The sequence below is a fragment of the Hylobates moloch genome, unplaced genomic scaffold (genome assembly GCF_009828535.3).
Source record: "Hylobates moloch isolate HMO894 unplaced genomic scaffold, HMol_V3 SCAFFOLD_1, whole genome shotgun sequence".
Taxonomy (NCBI): Eukaryota; Metazoa; Chordata; class Mammalia; order Primates; family Hylobatidae; genus Hylobates; species Hylobates moloch.
In genome coordinates, this window is record NW_026652276.1 from 230,084,052 (window position 1) to 230,095,622 (window position 11,571).

Genomic DNA, 11,571 nt, shown 5'->3' on the forward strand with positions numbered 1-11,571 from the left:
GCCTAGGCTGGGCTTGAACTCCTGAGCTTAAGCAACCCTCCCACCTCAGCCTCCCAAAGTGCTGAGATTACAGGTGTGAACTGCTGCACCCGGCTATTTATTTATTTATTTATTTGATGGAGTCTCACTCTGTTGCCCAGGCTGGAGTGCAGTGGTGCCATTTCAGCTCACTGCAACCTCCGCCTCCTGGGTTCAAATGATTCTCCTGCCTCAGCCTCTGGAGTAGCTGGGATTACAGGCCCCTACCACCATGTCCAGCTAATTTTTGTATTTTTAGTAGAGACGGGATTTCACCATGTTGGACAGGCTGGTCTCTAACTCCCTACCTCAAGTGATCCACCCACCTCGGCCTCCCAAAGTGCTGGGATTACAGGTGTGAACCACCTCGGCCTCCCAAAGTGCTGGGATTACAGGTGTGAACCACCTCGCCCAGCCCAGCCTATTTTTTAAATTGACTTTTAATTTAAAAATCAATGCAGGCCAGACATGGTGGCTCACTCCTGTAATCTCAGCACTTTGGGAGGCTGAGGTGGGTGGATCACTTGAGGTCGGGAGAGACAAGCCTGGCCAACATGGTGAAACTCCATCTCTACTAAAAACACAAAAATTAGCCAGGTGTGATGGCACACACCTGTAATCCCAGCTACTCAGGAGGCTGAGGCAGGAGAATCGCTTGAATCCGGGAGATGGAGCTTGCAGTGAGCCAAGATTGTGCCACTGCAGTCCAGCCTGGGTGACAGAGTGAGACTCCGTCTCCAAACACACACACACACAATGCATGCAATAAAAATTTGAATAGTTAAAAAAAAAAAAAAAGAGGACACAATAAACAGTGAAACTCTTTCCTAACACACTTCCTGGAAGTATCCACTGCTGAGAGCTGCATCTGTGTCCTTACAGACCTGTGTTCAATTTCCCAGACATTCAAATTACTTCCTCATTTCAGGATATGCTTTTCTGGGCTTTCTGTCCTCATCAGCCTAGGAAGCTCTAACAGGGACATCTGGATTGTAGCATTCCTTCCTCAGCACTGTACCAGATAATCAGGTGCAAGCAGTGCTCTGCAAAGGTTGCTGCTCCAAAAAGCTCAGAGAGGTAGAACGTTTCCTGAGATGGGTGGACAGCTCAGGGAACTTCATGCTCATGGCCTCAGTTTGTGCCTTACTTTATGGAAAGGGCAAGGCAGGGTGTTAGGAGAATGAGATTGAGGATGGATGGATGGCTGCATTGTTATTGTTTCATGAACACCTATTAGGGAACAAAGAAGTGTAAGACCTAGTCCTTGCCCTCTGGGAGCCTGATGTCTAATAGGAGAGAAGGTATTTGCGAGAACAACACTACTAGAAAGCGTATGACTGCATGAGTGTGGGGGCTTGAGAAATATACACCTGATCTTCTGGAAGGCTCGCTGGAGGACATCCCACTGAGAAGTTGGGAAAATACTGGTCTATAGAAGCCATACTGAACTAGTGGTGGCCAAGGCTAAGTCTCCGGTTTCCTGGATCCTGGGCTGGGGGATCCCGCTGCACTAGTGCCCCTCAACTACACCATGAGTCACCCCAGCCCCCAGCACAGGCCCTAGGAGAGTCCCATAGGGATCTCTAACCCCAGAGCTGATCAAAGATAGTGACACTCAGGATGCTGGCCTCTGCATTTTGTTCACTTGATTACCTCTTTAGTATTTAGCACGTGTCTAGCCAGGATGGGCACCATAGGGGGTACAAGTGATCAGAGTTGAGCGACAGACATGAAGAGGAAATTGGCAACCTAAGGCGGTACAATTTGCTTGACAGCAGAGTTGATGGGAGAAGTCGGAGCTCATGATACGATGAGCGTGAGATTAACCTTCATGGAGAAGTCAGGGATTGGAGGATGAATTGGATGGGGCAGAGGGAAAGGAGGGAGGAGGCAATGTGGGACGAAGGTGAAACACACTGGGGAGACAGCAATTGGGATTGAAAGGCAGGAGACTGGCATAGCCAGAGGCCATGGACCAGCTGCTGGTGGTCTGGGCCCCACAGAGCTGCAGCCCCTTTGGAACTCCTCAGGAACAGGGAATGCATAGCGCTGAAAGGAGGCCAGAGGATGAAATGGAAGTCTCGAAAAGGTAGGTTTAAGTCAGACACCAACAAAAATGAAAAACACCCCAAAACACAAAGGTAAAGGCAGTTATGATCAAGGATTTGGGCACCATGACCGGCTCTCTGACATCTGGGCCCTGGGTATTGGGTGTTGGCAGGGAGTAAAGCGGAAAAGTAGGAAACTTCATACCAGGCTCAGGATGAGCCAGCCTGTGCCTATAATTTCACAACATTGGTCCATCCAGCTGTTACTGTAAAAACATGCAATAGAGCATCCCAGAGGCCCAGAATCCTGTTTTGGAAGAGCACAGAAAGACAGTTTGGGGGAGGCCATGGCTCCCCCCGCCCACTGACTCCTAGGGAGTCATTAGGGAGGCATATCCTGTTTCTTTCTTTCTCTTTGAGGCAGGCTCTTTCTCTGTCCCCCGGGGTGGAGTGTAGTGGCACGATCTTGGGTCACTGCAACCTCTGCCTTCAGGTTCAAGCGATTCTCCTGACTCAGCCTCCTGAGTAGCTGGGATTACAGATGTGCACCACCATGCTCGGCTACTTTTTGTATTTTTAGTAGAGATGGAGTTTCACCATGTTGGCCAGGCTGGTCTCGAACTCCTGGCCTCATGTGGTCTACTCACCTCAGCCTCCCACAGTGCTGAGATTACAGGTATGAGCCACCGCGCCCGGCTAGGGAGGCATATCTCTAATCTGGTAATTCTTGAGATGACAGGTCCTGAATATCTGTCAGAATCATACACAGCCCCCAGCCCCCCGACAAGGGCCCCAGATGTCTCCTTCCATAAGAATCACTCTGCTAGTGAGAGGCTGGCACCGTATCCCAGAGGTTGGGAACCTCTGTTCAAACTTCTTTAGACATATTTTAATTTAATTTAATGTGTTATTTTTTGAGAGAGGGTCTCGCTCTGTCCCTCACTCTGGAGGGCAATGGTGGGATCATGACCCACTGCAGCCTTGAGCTCCTGACCTCAGGTGATCCTCCTGCCTTGGCCTCTCAAAGTGCTGGGATTACAGGCGTGAGCCACAGTGCCTGGCCTAGACGTATTTTAAATCCACATCACCCCTCAGCATGAAAATTTCTATAGGTTTACCAGAAGACTCTCTTTGTTAAAAAAGACTACCTTTGGGATGGGCACAGTGGCTCACACCTGTAATCCCAGCACTTTGGGAGACCAAGGCAGGCAGATCACCTGAGGTCAGGAGCTCAAGACCAGCCTAATCGACATGAAGAAACCCTGTCTCTACTAAAAATACAAAATTAGCCTGGTGTGGTGGTGCATGCCTGTAGTCCCAGCTGCTTGGGAGGCTGAGGCAGGAGAATCGCTTGAAGCTGGGAGGTGGAGGTTGTGATGAGCCAAGATCATGCCATTGCACTCCAGCCTGGGCAACAAGAGTGAAACTCCATCTCAAAAAAAAAAAAAAAAAGACTACCTTTGATGTCTCCCGTTCAAGATTGAAGTCCTGTGTCTAGTATAAGAGGTGTAAGCCAGTGTTGACTATCTGGGTGTCCCCATACCTTTCATTCCGATGGTGTCAATATCCTTTAACTGAAAATAGCTTCAGACCCATCCTACATATAGTGTCAAAGCCAGTGCCCCTGCCCCATACTTCAAGGATTTGGGGATGAGAAGTGGTTCTTTTTTTTTTTTTTTTGAGATGGAGTTTCGCTCTGTCACCCAGGCTGGAGTGGAGTAGTGTGATCTCAGCTCACTGCAACATATGTTGCCCGGGTTCAAGCAATTCTCTCACCTCAGCCTCCCAAGTAGCTGGGAACTACAGGAGAGCGCCACCATGCCTGGCTAATTTTTGTGTATACACACACACACACACACACACATATATATATTTTTGATATATATACACATATATACACACATACACATATACACACACACATATATATTTTCGAGATGGAATTTCACTGTTGCCCAGGCTGAAGTCCAATGGTGTAATCTCAGCTCACTGTAACCTCCATCTCCTGGGTTCAAGTGATTCTCCTGTCTCAGCCTCCCGAGTAGCTGGGATTACAGGAGCTAGTTTTTGTTTGTTTGTTTGTTTGTTTGTTTTTTTCAGACGGAGTCTCGCTCTGTCACCCAGGCTGGAGTGCAGTGGCACAATCTCGGCTCACTGCAAGCTCCGCCTCCTGGGTTCACGCCATTCTCCTGCCTCAGCCTTTTGAGTAGCTGGGACTACAGGCACCCGCCACCACGCCCAGCTAATTTTTTTTTTTTTTGTATTTTTAGTAGAGACAGGGTTTCCCTGTGTTTCCCAGGAGGGCCCCAAACCCCTGGCCTTCAGGGATCCTCCTATGTCAGCCTCCCAAGGTGCTGAGATTACAGGCTTGTCTCTTGAACACTTCCAAGCCATGCCGTTTTTTTCCCACTTTTGTTCTCCAGGGGTCCTGGGCCAGGGGAGCTCTGTCCGCTCTATTGCCTGCTACCCAAACTTGCCCAGCTGTGCTCAGCCCTTCCTCCCTCCCTCCTCCCTCCCTTCCATCCTTCCTTCCTTCCTTCCTTTCTCTTTCTTTCTCTCTCTTTTCTTTCTTTCCTTTCCTTTTCTTTTTCCTTCATTTATTTCTTCTTTTCTCTTTCTTTCTTTCTTTCTTTCTTTCTTTCTTTCTTTCTTTCTTTCTTTCTTTCTTTCTTTCTTCTTTCTTTCTTTCTTTCTTTCTTTCTTTCTTTCTTTCTTTCTTTCTCTATAGGGTTTTGCTCTATCTATCTATCTACCAATCAATCATCTATAGGGTTTTTCTCTGTCACCCAGGCTGGAGGGCTGCAGTGGTGCAATCATAGCTCACTGCAGCCTTGACCTTCCAGGCCCAAGCAACCCTCCCACCTCAGCCTCCCAAGTAGCTGGGACCAAAGATGTGTGCCACCATGCCTGACAAATTTTTAAATTTTATGTAGAGATGGGGTGTCCCTAAGTTTCCCAGACTGGCCTCAAACTCCTGGGCTTAAGGGATCCTCCTATGTCAGCCTCCCAAGGTGCTGAGATTACAGGCTTGTCTCTTGAACACTTCCAAGCCATGCCGTTTTTTTCCCACTTTTGTTCTCCAGGGGTCCTGGGCCAGGGGAGCTCTGTCCAAGTCCTGGTTTCTCAAGCCCCAGCTCTGGTTCCACTTTGTCCCTGAAGACTGCTTCACCACTCTAGGTCACACCCTCCCCTGACTTCCCACAGAGCTTTTAGAAGTATCTCCAAGTCCAAGAAACTGTGCGGCTGAGAAAGACACGAAGACAGGATGGGAGGCACTCCTTGCCCTCTGGGACTTTCCATTCGGTTTGGGTATACAGAAAGCCATCCTTCTTCCACTAGTCAGTGTGCTTCCGGTTGCAATCAACAGAAGCTGACTGGCCAACCAGGAAGAAAAGGGAACATTCTGGAAGGAACCTGGAATCATTCACAGACTCAAAGGAACTGATGAAGAACCAGTCTTGGATACTGACAAAAATGTGTCTCTCATTTCTGCTCCTTTCACTGTATTGGGAATATTCTTTCAAACCAACTTATTCTAAAAAAATGGAGGATGGTCAGGCGCGGTGGCTCATGCCTGTAATCCTAGCACTTTGGGAGGCTGAGGTAGGTGGATCACTTGAGGTCAGGAATTTGAACCCGTGTAGCTAACATGGTGAAACCCCATCTCTACTAAAAATACAAAAATTAGCCGGGTGTGCTGGCGCATGCCTGTAGTCCCAGCTACTCGGGAGGCTGAGTCACGAGAATCACTTGAACCCGGGAGACAGAGGTTGCAGTGAGCCGAGATTGCGCTACTGCATTCCAACCTGGGTGACAGAGTGAGACTCTGTCCCAAAAAAATTTATAAAGAAAAAAATGGAGGACAAGATTATTCCTGACTCATATAGTTATAATTCACCAGAGAGGAAATTAGCTTTTTCCCTCAGCTCAGTTAGAAGAATCCCAGGGGAAAGCTTGGATTGGTCCAGCTCAGGACACATCCCACCCTGGCTTAATGACTGTGCTATGACTGGGCCCATAGGTGGGCTGGCTTGAGCCAGGTGCTCACCCTTCAAACGGTTACTGAGACCAGGCTGGAGTTGTTATGCAAGAAGATGGCAACACACATTTGAATTACATGGGTAGAGCCTAGGGAAGGGTGATGCCCAGAGGAAGAAAGGAGACATGCTAGGCTGAAGAAGTTCGTGGGTGTGCACCACGGACACATAAACAGCAGGGGAGGCACCTTGAGCCAAGGTGTGTTCATTCCAGGATTCTCACTGACCTGCCGTCTAGCACGGCGTGCTCTCCAGAGCATTGTTAGTGTGAGGGAAGGAATACAAAAGACATTGTACGGCCGGGCCTGGTGGCTCACGCCGTAATCTCAGCACTTTGGGAGGCCCAGGCATTTGGATCACTTGAGGTCAGGAGTTCATGACCAGCCTGGCCAACATGGTGAAACCCCGTCTCTACTAAAAAATACAAAAATTAGCCGTGCGTGGTGGTGCACGCCTGTAATCCCAGCTACTCGGGAGGCTGAGGCAGGAGAATTGCTTGAACCCGGGAGGCAGACGTTGCAGTGAGCCGAGGTTGCACCACTGCATTCCAGCCCGGGTGACAGAGCGAGACTCTGTCTCCAAAAAAAAAAAAAAAACATGGTTCATTCCATGTAGGGACTTGCAAGATAGGAATGGCAGTGAGACAGAAAGAGTCTTAACGAGTGGAATAAAGCCATGGATTATAAACTTTTTTGAGAAAAAAACAGGCATACATACATGTACTTGTATAGGCTACTATGTATGCTATAAATCATACACATGATACAAATTTAAAGGATAAGATAATTTTTGTGTGTGTGAAACAGGGCTTTATTCTGTCACTCAGGCTGGAATGCAGTGACGTGATCACAGCTCACTGCAACCTCGACCTCCTGGGCTCAAGTGATCCTCCTACCTCAGCCTCCCGAGTAGCTGGGACTGCAGGCGTGTGCCACCATGCCTAGCTAGCTATTTTTTTTTTTTTTTTTTTGTAGAGATGGCGTCCCATTATGTTTCCCAGGCTGGTCTCCAACTCCTGGCTTCAAGCAATCCTCCCACCTCAGCCTTCCAAAGTGCTGGGATTATAGGCATGAGCCACTGCACCTGGCCAAAATAAATATTATTAAAACATTATTTTAACAATGTATGTTATTTGTTCAAAGAATACTTTTTTCTTTCACTAAAAATGAGGGTCTGGGGTGAGATGATCTCTAAGGTCATTTTCAGCTCTGCATGTTGCATTCATATTCTACAAATGTAGAGATGCCAGGCTACAAGTACTAAATGTCTATTTTCTTGAATCTTGGAATACCACTGCTACTAATGGGAATAACTGTGAACTTCATTTAAAAGTTTTTTAAGCCGGGCACGGTGGCTCACACCTGTAATCCCAGCACTTTGGGAAGCTGAGGCGGGCGGATCACGAAGTCAGGAAATCGAGACCATCCTGGCTAACATGGTGAAACCCTGTCTCTACTAAAAATACAAAAAAAAAAAAAAAAATTAGCTGGGCGTGGTGGTGGGTGCCTGTAGTCCCAGCTACTTAAAAGGCTGAGGCAGGAGAATGGTGTGAACCCGGGAGGCGGAGCTTGCAGTGAGCAGAGATCCCGACTGCACTCCAGCCTGGGCGACAGAGAGAGACTCTGTCTCAAAAAAAAAGAGGAAAAAAAAGTTTTAAAAACGGACTGGGCGCAGTGGCTCATACCTGTAATCCCAGCACTTTGGGAGGCCGAGGTGGGTGGATCACTTGAGGTCAGGAGTTCAAGACCAGCCTGGCCAACACGATGAAACCCCCTCTCTACTAAAAATACAAAAGTTAGCTTGGCGTGGTGGCACACACCTGTAATCCCGGCTACTTGGGAGGCTGAGGCAGGAGAATCCCTTGAACCTGGGAGGCGGAGGTTGTAGTGAGCCAAGATTTCACCACTGCACTCCAGCCTCGGCAAGAGAGCGAGATTCCGTCTCAAAAAAACCCCAAAAACCGAAAAACAACAAAGGTTTTTTGAGACGGAGTCTCGCTCTGTCGCCCAGGCTGGAGTGCAGTGGCGCAAACTCGCTCACTGCAAGCTGCACCTCCCAGGTTCACGCCATTCTCCTGCCTCAGCCTCCCGAGTAGCTGGGACTACAGCCCCCGCCACCACGCCCGGCTAATTTTTTGTATTTTTAGTAGAGACGGGGTTTCACCGTGGTCTTGATCTCCCGACCTCGTGATCTGCCCGCCTCGGCCTCCCAAAGTGCTGGGATTACAGGCGTGAGCCATTGCGCCCAGCCAACAATGTTTTTTAAAACAGCATATGTCAAGATTTGAATGTCAGTGGGAAAAAACAAATGGGTAGCTTCTAAGAGACACGACAAAGCCACATTTATCCTGCTGAATTCATTGCAATACAAGGCTTGGGCCTTGCAAAAGTAAAGCAGAGAGAAGAAATTGCCTGTTATCAAGTGCTTGCTGTATGCCGGGCACTTGGCTACATAAGCACTTTACATAAATTCTTTCTTTTAGTTCCATCAACAACCTCAGGATGAGGTGTTCACATTCTCAGCAGAAGACAAGGACACTAGGGCAGAGTGAGCATAAAGCCATGGCACTTACTAAATGAAGGGTCTGGGACTAAAGAACAATAATGATCGTGAGTACTTCTTGAGCTCTTCGTCTGTGCCAGGTACTGTTCTAAGCACTTGACTTGAATTCACTCATTTAATTCACACAGCTCTGTGAGCTAAGTACTGTTATCTATTCAACAATAATCACGAGGAAACAAGTACTGAGAAGTTAAAGATCTGACCAAGGTTCACATCTAGTAAGTGGCTGTGATGGTGAATACTAAATCAACTTGATCGTATTGAAGGATGCAAAGTATTGATCCTGGGTGTGTCTGTGAGGGTGTTGCCAAAGGAGATTAATATTTGAGTCCGTGGGCTGGGAAAGGCAGACCCACCCTTAATCTGGGTGGGCACCATCTAATCAGCTGCCAGCACAGCTAGAATATAAAACAGGCAGAAAAATGTGAAAAGACTGGACTGGCCTAGCCTCCCAGCCTACATCTTTCTCCCGTGCTGGACCCTTCCCACCCTCGAACATCAATGAACATCAGACTCCAGGTTCTTCAGTTTTGGGACTCAGACTGGCTCTCCTTGCTCCTCAGCTTCCAGATGGCCTATTGTGGAGCCTTGTGAGCATGTGAGTTAATACTTAATAAACTCTCCTTTATATAATATTATGTATATATCCTATTAGTCTCTCTAGAGAACCCTAATATAGTGGCAGTGCTGGGCTAGGGACCCAGACGGTCTCACTCCCCAGCCCCACTTAGCAAATCACTGTGCCACACTGTCTTCACCAGACCAGGTGACTGCAGGTGCCACACCATCTCCACCAGCCCATGTGATTGCAATCCTGGTGCCCGGTGCTGCCTCTTTTGCAGGCTGGAAATTTGATCTGAACCTTTTTCCAGACTTCCAAGCTCAGAGTCTGGGATGCTGAATCATGCTATTTGCAAGAGACTGAGGTATAAATGTGCATCAGCTTCACCTGCATGTTGCCTCCCGGAAGCTAGCTGGCAACATGCAACATCAGAAGGTTGCCTCGTGAGTATAGAAATAGAATAGAGGGAATGAGTTCCACGACTGAACTGTTTAATGACCTCAGCATCCTATGTCCTAATATTGTGACTGTGGAGGATAACATTTTTATTTTATTTTTAAAGACAAGGTCTTGGTCTGTTGCCTATGCTGGAGTGCAGTGGTGCGATCATGGCTCACTGCAGCCTCAAAGTACTGGGTTCAAATGATCCTTCCACCTCAACCTCTTGAGTAGCTGAGACTACAGGTGTGCACCACTACTCCTGGCTCATTTTAATTTTAATTCTGTAGAGACGGGGTCTGCCTATTTGCTCAGGTTGGTCTCAAACTCCAGTGATCCTCCTGCCTTGCCCTCCCAAAGTGCTAGGATTACAGGCATGAGCCACCTCACCCATGACACATTTTTTTTTTTCTGTGTCTGACACCAAGAGTTTGTTGGTCTGAGAGATTAGGTCAGACCCTCTAGACAGGATCTCCCTGACTGATTGGTTTCTTCAGCCTGGCCCATTCTTTCTCTAGATTTATTAATCATTCAGTGAAGTCCCTGTTGATCTAGTTGCCCTGGAAATAATGCGTCTGTTAGAGATGACATTTCATATCCTTACACTCTGATTCACCATTCAATCATTTACAAATATGAACAGTTCTGTGTACAACAAATAGAGGATACAGTAGAGAGACATTTCAGTGGAAGAGATACAGATAATTAATATGTAAACGAGTGAAAAAATGAGATTACTTCAGATGGTGATAAACAGTATGAAAAATTTCCAGCAGGGTAACGAGATCGAGTATTGAGATGGAGGATGATGTGGGGCTGTAGAAAGGGGGGACTGGGGATGTCTCTCTGAGGATGAGCCCTGCATGTGAGGAAGGAGCCAGTCATGATCTTAAAAGTTTCGTTCTCTGCCGGGTGCGGTGGCTCACACCTGTAATCCCAGCGCTTTGGGAGGCTGAGGTGGGCGGATCATCTGAGGTCGGGAGTTGGAGACCAGCCTGACCAACATGGAGAAACTCCGTCTCTGCTAAAAATACAAAATTAGCCAGGCGTGGTGGCGCATGTCTGTAATCCCAGCTACTCAGGAGGCTGAGGCGGGAGAATCGCTTGAACCCGGGAGGTAGAGGTTGCAGTGAGCCAAGATTGTGCCATTGCACTCCAGCCTGGGCAACAAGAGCGAAACTCCATCTCAAAAAAAAAAAAAGTTTCATTCTCAGAGGAAACACTTCGCGCCTATCCTGTGAAGTGGCAGTTCACTGCTTGTCTCCAGACAGACAATGGTATAAATTAGGCAGGTATGGTTGCCGTAGTGTTGCTGGTAATGGGGATTAAGCACATGGCGATTAAATGGTAATGTGGCCGTGCTTTCCAACAAAAATTCCGAACACATTGTCTGACATGTAGCATGAGGACTGGAAATATTTGAAATCAGGGTTGTCTTGGACTTTCCAAGGCACATGATTACCGTAATAGGCTACAGAGGGCTGGCCTGGGCCTGACCCCACACTCCACACTGTTGATATGGAAACTGGTCCCAGTTTCTAAAAAGCCAAATAACAGGTGAACTTTTGGAATAAAATCACCTGCCTTTTGGAACCATATTTCTTTTCCCCAGCAACATTACATGTTCTTTCCTCAGCAAAAAGTCTGAGTTGTACACATTTTTGAATCCCTCAAAGCATTTAGCAGAGTGCTGGGCATACGGAAGACAGCAGGATCCCGTGGCTTTGCCTGAAACGCGGAACCTGGTCTTGACTTTTGAGTGACTGAGCCCTCCTGCTGCCGGCACCCTGGCCGGGAGTGTCAAGCAGCGTTCTCCCTCCCGCCGCACGGGGGCACAATGGGAAGCCTGCGCAGTGAGGAAGAGCGGCTGGAGCCGGTCTTGCGCCGGGGAGGTCGCTGCTCCCAT